At 47.0% G+C, this 11,387-nt stretch overlaps 1 protein-coding gene across 2 annotated transcripts in view; it reads left to right on the top strand.

Annotated features, from left to right (window-relative positions):
* Positions 1-239: 239 nt before the first annotated feature.
* MCRS1 (microspherule protein 1) overlaps positions 240-11,387 on the top strand; it is a 700,973-nt gene continuing 689,825 nt past the window's right edge. The window contains exon 1 of one of the 2 annotated variants that reach the window (XM_069653718.1): positions 240-344. The gene's annotated coding sequence lies outside the window, so the exon portion shown is untranslated. The remainder of the gene's footprint in view (positions 345-11,387) is intronic. The other variant, XM_069653719.1, reaches the window with a different exon arrangement.

The following is an 11,387-nucleotide window of genomic DNA, read 5'->3' as shown; positions in this document are numbered from 1 at the left end:
TGTCTTAAGCACCGACCTTCCCTTCTGGGTTTTCTTCTTAATTATCAGATGCGTGGGCGGACCCACGCAGGCGCTTCCCCATCCTAAAGGATGATGTGCACCAGACCCACCAATCAATATTTCACTCGGCTGCGCCAGCCTTCCAAGCGCTGGTGCCACTCTTTACAAAGACTAGACACTTTAATAAATTGTGCAGCCGGACACACGTGATTTCCCATGTGCGCCGTAACGTGCAACCCACGTGATGAAGATTGGACGTAGCGTTGCTAAGGTCCGTTTCTCGGATAGCAACTAGCCACTGTGCTGCCAATGGTGGGCACTTATACACATCTGTGAATAATAAGGTAATTCCCATACAATTGTGTGTGGCAAAGGGAGCAGTGATTTAAGTTGCGTGCACTTTTTCTCTGAAGCTTTGGACATGTCTGTCAAGTGGTGGGGGTAGTGCTTGTAACGTATTGGGGGATACTACTGCCAATGAACGATACGATAGTGTCAAATTCCAGAGAATACGCGTATTGGCTATGCTCTGTGGCAAGGGAGACATATGTTTATATTTGTCAGAAGTGTGCCGCTCATCTTTTACTGGGAGGTTGTTTTTCTAGGGTATCCAATATCTATTGTTGCGGTGCCCTTCCTGTCTTGTTTTGATGTGTGCACCACGTATGTTTGTCTTGGGGACGCATTTCGTTTCCATGGGTTGCCACGTCGATGACATACTTTATTTTGAAGATTTGGGTACACTTCTTGAAGGGTGTGGTTGTTCTTGGAGCAGGCTGCATTGTGCACTTTTGGCTAGGTTGACCTACATGATACATCCCTGTTTTTACATAGTAAGCCGAGCCTCATGTCCTGACTACAATATGAAAAGTAGCCAGATGTACTGAAAACAAGATCCTTTACCTGGGCACTGCTCGGGTTAAAGATGTGTACGGGACAGGGTAGACCTGTAGTTGAAGTCTTTCTACATCAGAGTGACAGTCAATATAAAGGAAAGCATGTTTTTTTGCCTCTAGAACGTTATATATCTGAAGGAGAATATGAAATGTAAAGAGAAAAGACAGACAATACCTCTTGGGGCGAAGTGCTGCCATGGAGACGTTTATGATGGAAAGCGAAAGGGGTACATCTGTGAGGCGAGGAAGGCGTTACGAGTGATAGAAAATGTATGAAAGGTGAGAAAGGAATATAATTCAAAGAATGCATGTTTAGACAGGAGATGGAAAAGAATTGAAAGAAAATGTGTTGTAGGTGAGAGGAATGCATGCACGAGAACGAACAAATGAGAGAGACACACGCAGAGGCAGGCAAAGTAAATGTATGGTGTTGAGAGGAAGGATTAGACGTGATAGGAAATGGCAAAGATTGTGTCGGCAGCTGTTGATGGCAAGCTAACCAGGCTGTACTTCGCTATAAGCAGGCGGTAAATCCCTCAAAGCAGTTTTGAGGTTTCTGGAAGCGGGGAGGGGAACGCTGGGATAATGCATCAGCAGCGCACACAGGTAGACAACCAGACACTTTGGCATTCAAGCAGGAACTGCTTTATTCGCGTGCACATCCACTGTGGTCACCTGACCACTCTGCGTGTCCCAACATGGTGATGTTGCGTGACCCTACATATCCCCCTGCCCCCAAATAAATGCAGTCTTACCCAATCTCCTCAATTCACCATTGAGGTCTCCTGACCATGGGGTGTGGTATGCCTTCTCGAGGCGCGTCACCATTTACGTCCAGACGTTCCCCTTCAGAGCTGTGCTCATCTCTGTTGCGTTCCTCTTTGTCCGCTCAGTATACTGATCCTCCTTGTACTACTTCTTCTTCCTCTTCGCTCCATTGTCCATTTATGTGCATAGTGTCCCCTCCTGCTTTTCTGAAGGAGCAGTTTCTTGTTATGATCCATTTGCCTCTTTCTGCTGCAATGTACTTGTTCTCCTACGTTTAGCTCTATCGCTCGTGCTCTTCTTCTTTTATCCGCATAGCCTTTCATCTTCTCTTTTGCTTGATGATTCTTTTCCCTTGGCTCTGACATTGTCTCGTTCTCTTCCATTTCCTGCACCCCCCCCATGGGAAATCCTCGTCCTTACTGGACGTCCGAGCATGAGTTCTGCCGGGCATGTCCCTGTGGAGTCATGCTGGGATTTGCGGTAATCCCTTAGGAGTTGAAAAAGAGCCTGTTCAATAGGCATATGTGTGTGATCGTTGCAATGCAGATGACTCTCTTAATTTTGGCCATTAAACGTTTCACTATTCTGTTCGCTTGAGGCCAGAGTAGTGTGACCTTTCGGTGATGGAACCCAAGGTAGTTGACAAAGTCTCGAAAGTCTTTCCTGGTGAATGATGGGTCATTGTCAGATTTCACCACCTTCGGTACTCTGAACGCAGAGAATGTTGTGTAGTGCTGGTATAGTGCGGTGGCATCCAGGGAGGGCACTGTTTCTACCTCTGGGTAGCGGGAGTGTTCATCTAGGGCTACCAGGACGTATTCCCCTGATCTGAGAGGTCCAAAGAAGTCTATTGCCACTTGCTGCTTTATCCCTTTTGGGAGTCCTGACATGTGTAGGGGTTCCGGTAACACTGTACTCCTGAGGCTCAGGCAGATGTGGCAGGATTTCAGTGTTTCTTCTGTTAGTTTGTCCATACCGGGGAACCATATCTTTCTTCTTAGCATGCGTGTTGTAGACACAATTCTGCAGTGGCTGTCGTGCTATTTCTATTATTCATTGATTGAGTGTGGCTGGCATGATTATTCGGTCTTCTTTTAGTAGCGGGGATGATGGTGAGATGGACAGTTCGGCCTTTGACCTTGACATTGTTTTGAATAGTCTTTCCTCCGGTGCTTGATTCCCTCGAATCACCTCTTCCGCTGATTTCCATCTTCCATTTTTGATGCAGGATGCTACCAGGGCTAGAGTGGCATCTTCACCCATATGTCTTGCGATGTCCGTCATGGGAATGGCCGGTGGGATTGCTTGGTGTATTATGTAGTTTATGTAGCCATCTGCTCTGTCTTTTGACGTCATGTTTCCTGCGAGCGGATGTCGAGAAAAGAAGTCTGCTGGGTTTTCATCGTTCCCTGGTTTGTGCAGTATAGTGAATTTGTACTCTTGGAGGGGTAGTCCACATCTTGCGATTCTTGGCGGCATTTGTGCCATTGGGTTTCCGTAGATTTTTACGAGGGCTTGGTGGTCCGTGATTATCGTGAGAGGTTTTCTGATCAAAAACAAATGAAAATGCTTGCATGCCCAAACAACTGCCAGCTCCTCCTTTTTTCAGCCTGTGACTATCTTTGCTCTGTTTATGTGAGACTCCTGCTGGCATTCAAGACTATTTTCTGTTTTGCGTGTTCACTTCCTGAATGTTGTGCGAAGATTGCCCACAGACCCACGGCACTGGCAACCAGTCAGTTCTGTTGGTATGTTGGGGTCAAAGTAGGACATGCACACTGCTGCAGCCATGTCTCTCCGGTTTGCTTCAAACTCCCTTGTTGCACTGGTCCCTATTCAAACTTGGCGTCTTGTTTTGTGAGCACACGTAGGGATGCGCTCGTGGTGGCAAATTTTGGGAGGTATCTTGTGCAATAACTTGCCAGCCCAAGGAATGACTGTACTTGGGCCACATTTTCAGGTCGGCGTGCCTCCGTAAGTGCCTTTATTTTGTCAGGGTCGGGTTGAATTCCTTTCTGGGAGAAAATGTGGCCAAATAATCTTAGGGTGTTTTTGTTGACGTCGCACTTGTCCCTATTCAGTGAGGTGTGCCTCATTCAGTGCTGCCCATACTTCAGCGTGACATCGTGAATTCTTGAGTGTCCAAATATGAGGGTGTCATCGCTATAATTTATGAAATGAGGTATGTGACATATGATCTTCCTTATCTCCTCTTGAAAAATTTCAGCCGCTGGTAAGATCCCGAAACTCGGTAGTTTTTATCTGAACAACCCTATGTGCGTAGTGAAAGTTATGTAGCATGACTCCTCACTGAGATCGATCTGGTGATGGCCCTTGTTCAGATCAAGGCTGGAAAACACTGTCGCTCCGTTGAAAAGATGCATCATATCCGTGATGCGGGGCGATTGATGACGTTCCTGCAGGGTTGCTTGATTTGGGGCCCTCATGTCGACGCATAGTCTGATTTGGCCGTCTGCACTCTTCTTTGGCACTGGGACGACAGGCGAGACCCAAGGTGTGGGCCCGGAGGCAGGCTCTATGATGTCTCCTTCCAACAGCGATAGTAGCTCTTTTTCACCTGTTGCTGAATGTTAAGCTGAATGCCACTGTAATGTTGTGCGATGGGTTTCACAGCGGGATCAATGGGTAGATGTATTTTCTGACCCTTCAGTTTCCCTATGCCCTCGAAGAGATTCGGAAAGTGTGCTGTCACTTTGGTTGCCATTAGTTGGTATAGGATGTGGATCAATTCCATTTGGACCGCCGATTTAAAATTCAGGATATTGGTGCTTGCGGCCTCTGTTGCCAGGATGTGCACGGTCCGATGATCTTTCTTGTCTCTGTGGCGGCACAACGTTCTAAATGCAACAAAGGCACAGAAGGGGTTCCTTGGCTCCATATGCGTATATGTCCACTGTGCCTTACGCAACCTTGGTTTGGATTTGAGCTTCAGGTATTCCGACTCGGGCATGGTGTTTAATGGTTGCTCCAGAGTCTACTAAGAAGTTAAATTCCTGATCTTGCAGTGTTAGGGCCAGGGTGGGACTGGGCTCGGGGGCGGTCTGATTCCACACAGCGTATAGGTACCCTTTCTTTCATCTATCGTTGCTGGAGTGGGATTCCGACTCGCTGGTGGATGACGTTGATGTGTATGTCTATTTTCCTCCGCCCCTTACATCGTCCTTCTGGGGACTGCAAGTGTTTGCTTCTGGTGTGTTATAGTAACTCGTCTGATCCTTTCACCCTGTCTTCCTGTGGGTACCTGGGCGGGGTCCTTTGTAGGTGTAGTCCTTGGAGGTGACGCTCGACTGTTTAGGATCACGGCCCATGATGCGATAGTGGTCCCTGCCCCTGCATGCTGAGCATATTTGGCCGATTGTAGGACGTGATCCATTGCGTGGAAGCCAGTGTCCAGAACAGAAGCACTGGCGTTTTTCTTGCTTGGTGTTGTGTGGCGTGAAAGATTGAGCCGCCAACTTGTTTATGCACTTCTCTTTCATGGCTGGTGTTGTGATGTGTGTCTTGCTCAATGTGCAGACGTGTTCTGGCCAACATGAGTATTTCTGCTAGAGAGTGTGACACTTGCAGTAGCTTCTTTTTGAGCACCAGTAACTCGCAACCTGGGATTTTATGGCCTCTTGTTATATAGGTGGAATTCAGTTTTTTACCCTTTCTCTCAGGTGTGTGATACATTTTTCCATGCTTTCCCCTTGGAGCTGTGTGGTGGTATGAAAAATGTGCCTTTCATAGTCAACGTTTCGTTGTGTGGTGAAATGTAACTTCAAAATCTTCTTTAGGTTATCATAGTTATATTCCACATCTTCGGGCAGTTCGCAAATGATATCTCGCACATCCTGGGCCAGCAGTCACTTTGAGTAGGCCGATGATGCGCTTGTCTTCTTGTAGGCCCACCGCCCCGAGGTACGCGTTGAATTCTTTCATCCACCTAGTCCACCAAGGACCCAGGCCGGTGGTGTCGATTGTTTCGAACAGCATTATTGAGGGTACCAGGGATGCATATCTCCCTTTCTGGCCCTGTGCGTGGACTGGCGCATCAAGATTCTGCTCCTGTTCCGACATGGTCCCTCAAGCTTGACGTGCGTTGTGCGTGATGTGCGGCCTGCCATGGATACCTTTGCTTTCCTGGTGGGTTGCTGTAGCTCTTCAAACTAGATGTCTGTGAATGTGCCTTTAAGTTTTCACTTTGCTTTTACTTTTTTTATTCTATGGGGTTTCTTCTTGTGCCTTCCTCCTCCCAGGCACTGTGGGGCGTGTTAAAGGGCTTTGGGCCGTGACTGGGTGCCCTCTGCACTCATCCTTAGGCCCACGGCCTTGCCAGTCAGTCTCTTACTCCCTTCTGCGTGATCACGTGTCATCCGCGATACACGTGTACTACATGTGGTGGAGTGCTCTGTTTCCCGCAGGGAGTCAGTTCCTGACACCTTCGTCGCCAGTGTGAGGTTCGTGGAAGTTGGGATTACGCATCAGCAGCACGCACAGATGGACAACTGGACACTTTGGCATTCAAGCAGGACCTGTTATTCGCGTGTACATCCACTGTGGTCACCTGACTGCTCTTCGTGTTGCAAAATGGTGACGTTGCGTGTCCCTCCATCAATTTCAAACACTACCACTCCTCCTGCACGTATTCTATCCTTCGATTCGACGGTTCCATTGCGAACCTGCCTGCTGCGAGGAAATCCATTCTCAAGAGATTCATTAGGCAAATGACAGGAAGCTACCTCGCACCGTTTATATTGACTGGGATTACTCTGAAATCATGTTCACCTGCTCCTAGACAGTGATGCAAGAAAAAGGCAGACTGCCCCCACCTAACGACTTTAAAATATCGTGAAGTTACAGTTGCAAGAGTAAAACAATTTCAGATGGGGAAGGAGGTATAGCAGGGAGTTCAAGCACACAGAGAAAGTTGAAACTATTTTGATCTAGTAGTGAAGCTGAGATTAGGATCAAGGCCTTCTGGTTCTAAGGTTCGTAACTTGGCACTTCACTATCCTGCCCGTACTCCCTTGTCAATTTTATTTAATGTAGCACTTCATAAGGTGTTTAATTTTATTGATCAGCATTCCCACAATTTACAAATGTGTTGTGCAAGAAAAACAAATTCCAAGATCACACAATTTTGGACAAGTGTGAACATCACAAAATCCTATGTGTCACTAAATTGACATCGTACAATTCCTTACCTCACATAAATAAAACAAATTGACCTTGACACTCGATGGAAGTTTAAAAAAACAAACAATATTTATAGTAAACCTGAGGCTGCACCATGTTAATGAATGTCGACTAATAGTGTACAGGTAAACTTAACAGATAATTTGTTCGGTTGATTAAATAACCAGTATTGCAAAGTAATCAACGTGCTTGCAAGCATAGGAAAGTGGTTGCTAACTTTTGGTGTAATATTGTGCCCTACATTATTATTGTTTGTCTCGAAGATCGACCACATTTGAAATCTATGAGAAGAAACAGAAGATTGTTGTTTGCCTAAAATCAAACACTTTTGGGGGAATTTGGAAGCCAGAATTACAACCTGGATCTTATGGTTCCATAGTGCACAATTTCACTGCTATCTGCCCAACTTCCACTCCAATATCGTTGATTTTAATTTGGCACTTTAGCATCTTGAATGCAGGAAGCTAAAGTAATGTGTCCAAGATCACAAAATACTGGTCAAGCGGGGAATATATAGTATGGTCCCCGCACCTGCACCTTAGCCGCTAGACGCCACCCTTCATTTCTTGGCTCCCGTCAATTTCTTCTCCTTTCTTGAACCTCTGTTTGATGGGGCTGTGAGAAAGGGAGGTGGACATATGACTGTGGTGTATGGATGAAAGTTGGTGCAGCGTCCCGAGATGTTCTTGTTACAAGTGGATTTAAATTGCATGACTCTGGCTTCAAAATGTGTTCTCGCCGCTAGGCACTGTCTAGTGATATTGGACTCTTGGCGAGCAAGACAGGTGTGCTCTGTGTATGTGGGGAATTGTGTGGGCAGTGAATTGCTATGCCTAGCTAGTAGCTTGCAACCTGAAACTGTAACCCCTTGTTAGGAAGCAAGTGTGTAGTTTAGAATCTGATGATATATTGATGTATTGGTGATATACCTTTACATTGATTGGTTGTGGGTTTAAAGCGATGGGATGTCTGTGGGGGGAGTATGAGTATGTAAATGTGCATGCGTGACTAATGGAGGCTGGGGCTATGCTTGTTAGTGAGGCAGGGCTATGCCTGAGTGGAGCGTAGCATACCAGAACAATGTAATGTTGAGGCTGTCTTATGCATATTTGTATGTTATTTATAAACTGTGAACCTAGTTGGGAAGCAAAAGAGCATTCTACAAGCAGGATGCATCCACGGGTTATAAGTAGGGTTCATGGGTAGCAGAGTAGCCAGGATGGGTAGGATGGAGCAGGTTGTGGATCGCAAGGGCGGGGGCGTAGAGTGGAGCGATGAATGATTGCTGAGATGTTCTTTGAGTATTTTGGCCTTCTGTTCCTTCATGAAGATCTAGGGGGGTCTATTCATATAATTCAGGGGGCAAATGTTCACGTTGCAAGCTACTCGCCACCTCAATTCTATACATACACACAGCACACCATTTCTTACTCGTCAAGAGTCAAATATCACTAGCCAATGGCAAGTGCACATTTTACACCCTACAAATGTGCATTGGAGAGATATCTCTCTCTTCGGCAGGTGCCTCCATCTGGAATAGCCTCCCTGGCCCTTTCAGACTTGAGATGGCCCTCCTTAAGTTACGGAAACTTCTCAAGACCCTGATTTTTCTCTTATCTCTTCCCCCCCCCTCCCCTGCTAATTCAACTTCTGCGACTGGTGGCCTGGGGCCTTATGAGTTCTACAGGCTACCAGGCCCTCCTTTACAAGCATTCCCACTTCAACACTTCCCTTCCTGACCAGCATCCCTCCGGAGTCTGGCCCTCCCCTGTCCTTGCACTTAGTTGGTGATACACACCTCTGGCACTCACTGGCACTTAGCCCCTGGGTTTTTCTGAGCACTTCTTAGTCCCTGGGACTCTCTACCCTCTCCGCACAGTATGCAGTTCCATCTGCACTTCTCTTTACTGCACTTGTACTATCCAAATGTCACATGGCGTAGTAGGACCGTCATTGTTGTATTTTGTTCCCGTTTCCAGATACTCCCCACCCCCCCTTCTGCTCTTTGGCACCTGTAAACACCATTTGCTGTATAGGCACCTTTATAAATAGTCATTAAATAAAAAATAATTTTCTCCATAGCAGGAAAAAACTGTGTGTTCTCCAGTGGCAGTTCTTGGTTTGCAGTCAGGCGATTTTGTAGTCCGATTATGTACTTCTTGCTAATCTTGAAAGAAATTGTGTCCAGTGCACTCTGATGGACTTTATTGATTTAGACACATACAGTGAATATTCCGAATCCCTGCTCTGTTGCCATTTTTGTGAATCCCACCACAATTAGTTATTATATCAAGTTCGCTATCAGTATTGATGTCCATGGCAGATAGTCATTCTAGCTAATAATAAGAGCTAAAGTCAAACATTCTCCTCTAATTTTGGAAAAAAGTGAATACTGCCCTTGATACCCTCTCCGAATGCAGGCCATTTTCCAGTGTCCTTTGTAATGGCAAAGCTCTGGCATTGGAAGTCACCTCAGAACTTTCATATCTGGAAACATATTGTCTATTAAACGACTCCCAACCCAGTTTACGACCTTGATGTACTACAGAAATGAATTCCTCTTCATCGACAACTAGGTCTTGTTTCTCTAGGCTGCCCTTGATACCACTGACTGCCTTATCGAGTTGGCTGGCATTGTGCACACAGCACTGAGCCAATTCTCTTCTTCCAGGATATCCTCAGCCAAGTGCACTTGGTGTCCTTATACATTAAACAAATCCCTAGTATCTCCTACAGAATATGATATGGCCTTTATAACGCGCCTATACACAAGTGTTTCAAGGTGCGATGAGGCAAGGGTGGGGAAACGGAGGGAAGACAGAGACAACGATCCTTCTAGGCCAGGTGACGTTGAGATCGTGCTGGGGAGGAGGGAAGGGGAAAAAGTGCAGGGGTTGGGGGAGCAGTGCAGTACATAGGATAACATTGAAATAAATAAAGACAAATAAAAGTGCCGCCAGCTAGTGGCAATTGCAAGGGTAAGTGCAGGCATCAGTTGTCAAGTGCTAGTTGGGGCTGGAGGGATACAGAAACAGTCCCTGAGTGCAAGGGTTGCTGGAGGGGCAGTGCAGGTGTGCAACTAACGGGGAGGGGACCGGGCCCGAGATCAGAGGGTAGCGGGGTAACCAGTGCAATTTCAGAATTAGACAGGAGATCAGCAGAGGAGAGGAGGCGAGAACGCAGAATAAAAGAGGAAGGTCTTGAGGTGCTTCCGGAACTGGAGATGATGCTCCTCAAGTTTCAGAGAGGCAGGGAGGCTGTTCCAGAGGGAGGCCCCAGCAGAGATGATCTACCACCAACTCGCTGCTTTGACCCTGAGGGATTTGGAGGTGGATGAGCGAAGAGCTTGAGAAGGAAGATATTTAGGAAGAGAGAGTTGAAGGTATTTAGGTCCCAGGCCCCAGAAGGCCTTTTGGACAATGCAGAGGGTTTTGAACTTGATCCACGCCGCCATTGGGAGCCAGTGCAGAGATTTCAGACCTGGAGAGATACGATCCCTGGGCTTGAGGCCAAGGATAAGTCTTGCGGTCCTGTTTTGGATGAGTTGCAGAGGGCGGAGAGTAGAGGCAGGCAGATTTAGAAAGGGGCTGTTGTCAAGCCTAGAGAGAACCGCAGCTCTGGAGACAGTGATCTTCTGAGGGAAGGAGAGAAAAGGAAGAATACTTCTGAGGAGGTGCAGTTGGTAGTATGACTTCTTAGAGACGTCAGAGATGTGAGGAGAGAAGGAAAGTGTGGAGTTGAAGATGACCCCGAGGATTTTAGCCTCACAGGTGGGCGCAGGAAGAGGGCCAAGAGAGGCTGGCCAGAGAGGGAAAGGAAGGAGTAGGTGTGCCGATGAGGAGAATCTCGGTCTTACCGGCATTGACGCAGAGATCATTGGCGGCACACTACTCCTGGATGGTGGACAGACAGTCGGAGATGAGAGAAGGAGAAGAGGAGCCTGAAAATGAGTTTGTCATCAGCATAGCACTGAAAGGTGGGGCAGAGAGCGGCATTGTGGTGGGTTAGAAGTGCAAGGTATTGGTTGAACAGCCAGGGAGAGAGGATAGTCCCCTGGGGAACACCACAGGTAGAGATAGAGGAGACGAAGGACCCGAGTTGGACCTGGGAGGGTCGATCGGAAGGGAAAGAGGTCAGCCAAGCCAGGGCCTGATCAGTGATAACCAGGTTATCACAGAGACGGTTGAGCAGAATGGCATGGTTGACCGTGTCAAAGGCAGAAGAAAGATCAAGAAAGATGAGGACACAGGGGGTGTTGGAATCGTGGTTGGAGATCAGGTCTTCACAGATGTTCAGGAGAGCAGTTTCCATGCTTCTTGCAGCTCTAAAGCCAGACTGATGGTCATGAATACCCCCAAAGATCAGCCCGCTCAGTGATCCTTTTCTGTATGACTGCATAGCCTGGTTTATTTATTTGTTGTTTTATAACGTACAGCCTATGTACACAAAATACTTCTGATCACTGAGCTGTTATAACATCCTCTAACCATTAGTTTCAATAGATGTAACACTGACACTCCATTT

This window comes from Ambystoma mexicanum, chromosome 3q (assembly GCF_040938575.1).
Source record: "Ambystoma mexicanum isolate Mex_15411 chromosome 3q, UKY_AmexF1_1, whole genome shotgun sequence".
Taxonomy (NCBI): Eukaryota; Metazoa; Chordata; class Amphibia; order Caudata; family Ambystomatidae; genus Ambystoma; species Ambystoma mexicanum.
This window is presented reverse-complemented; position numbering and strand designations above follow the sequence as displayed.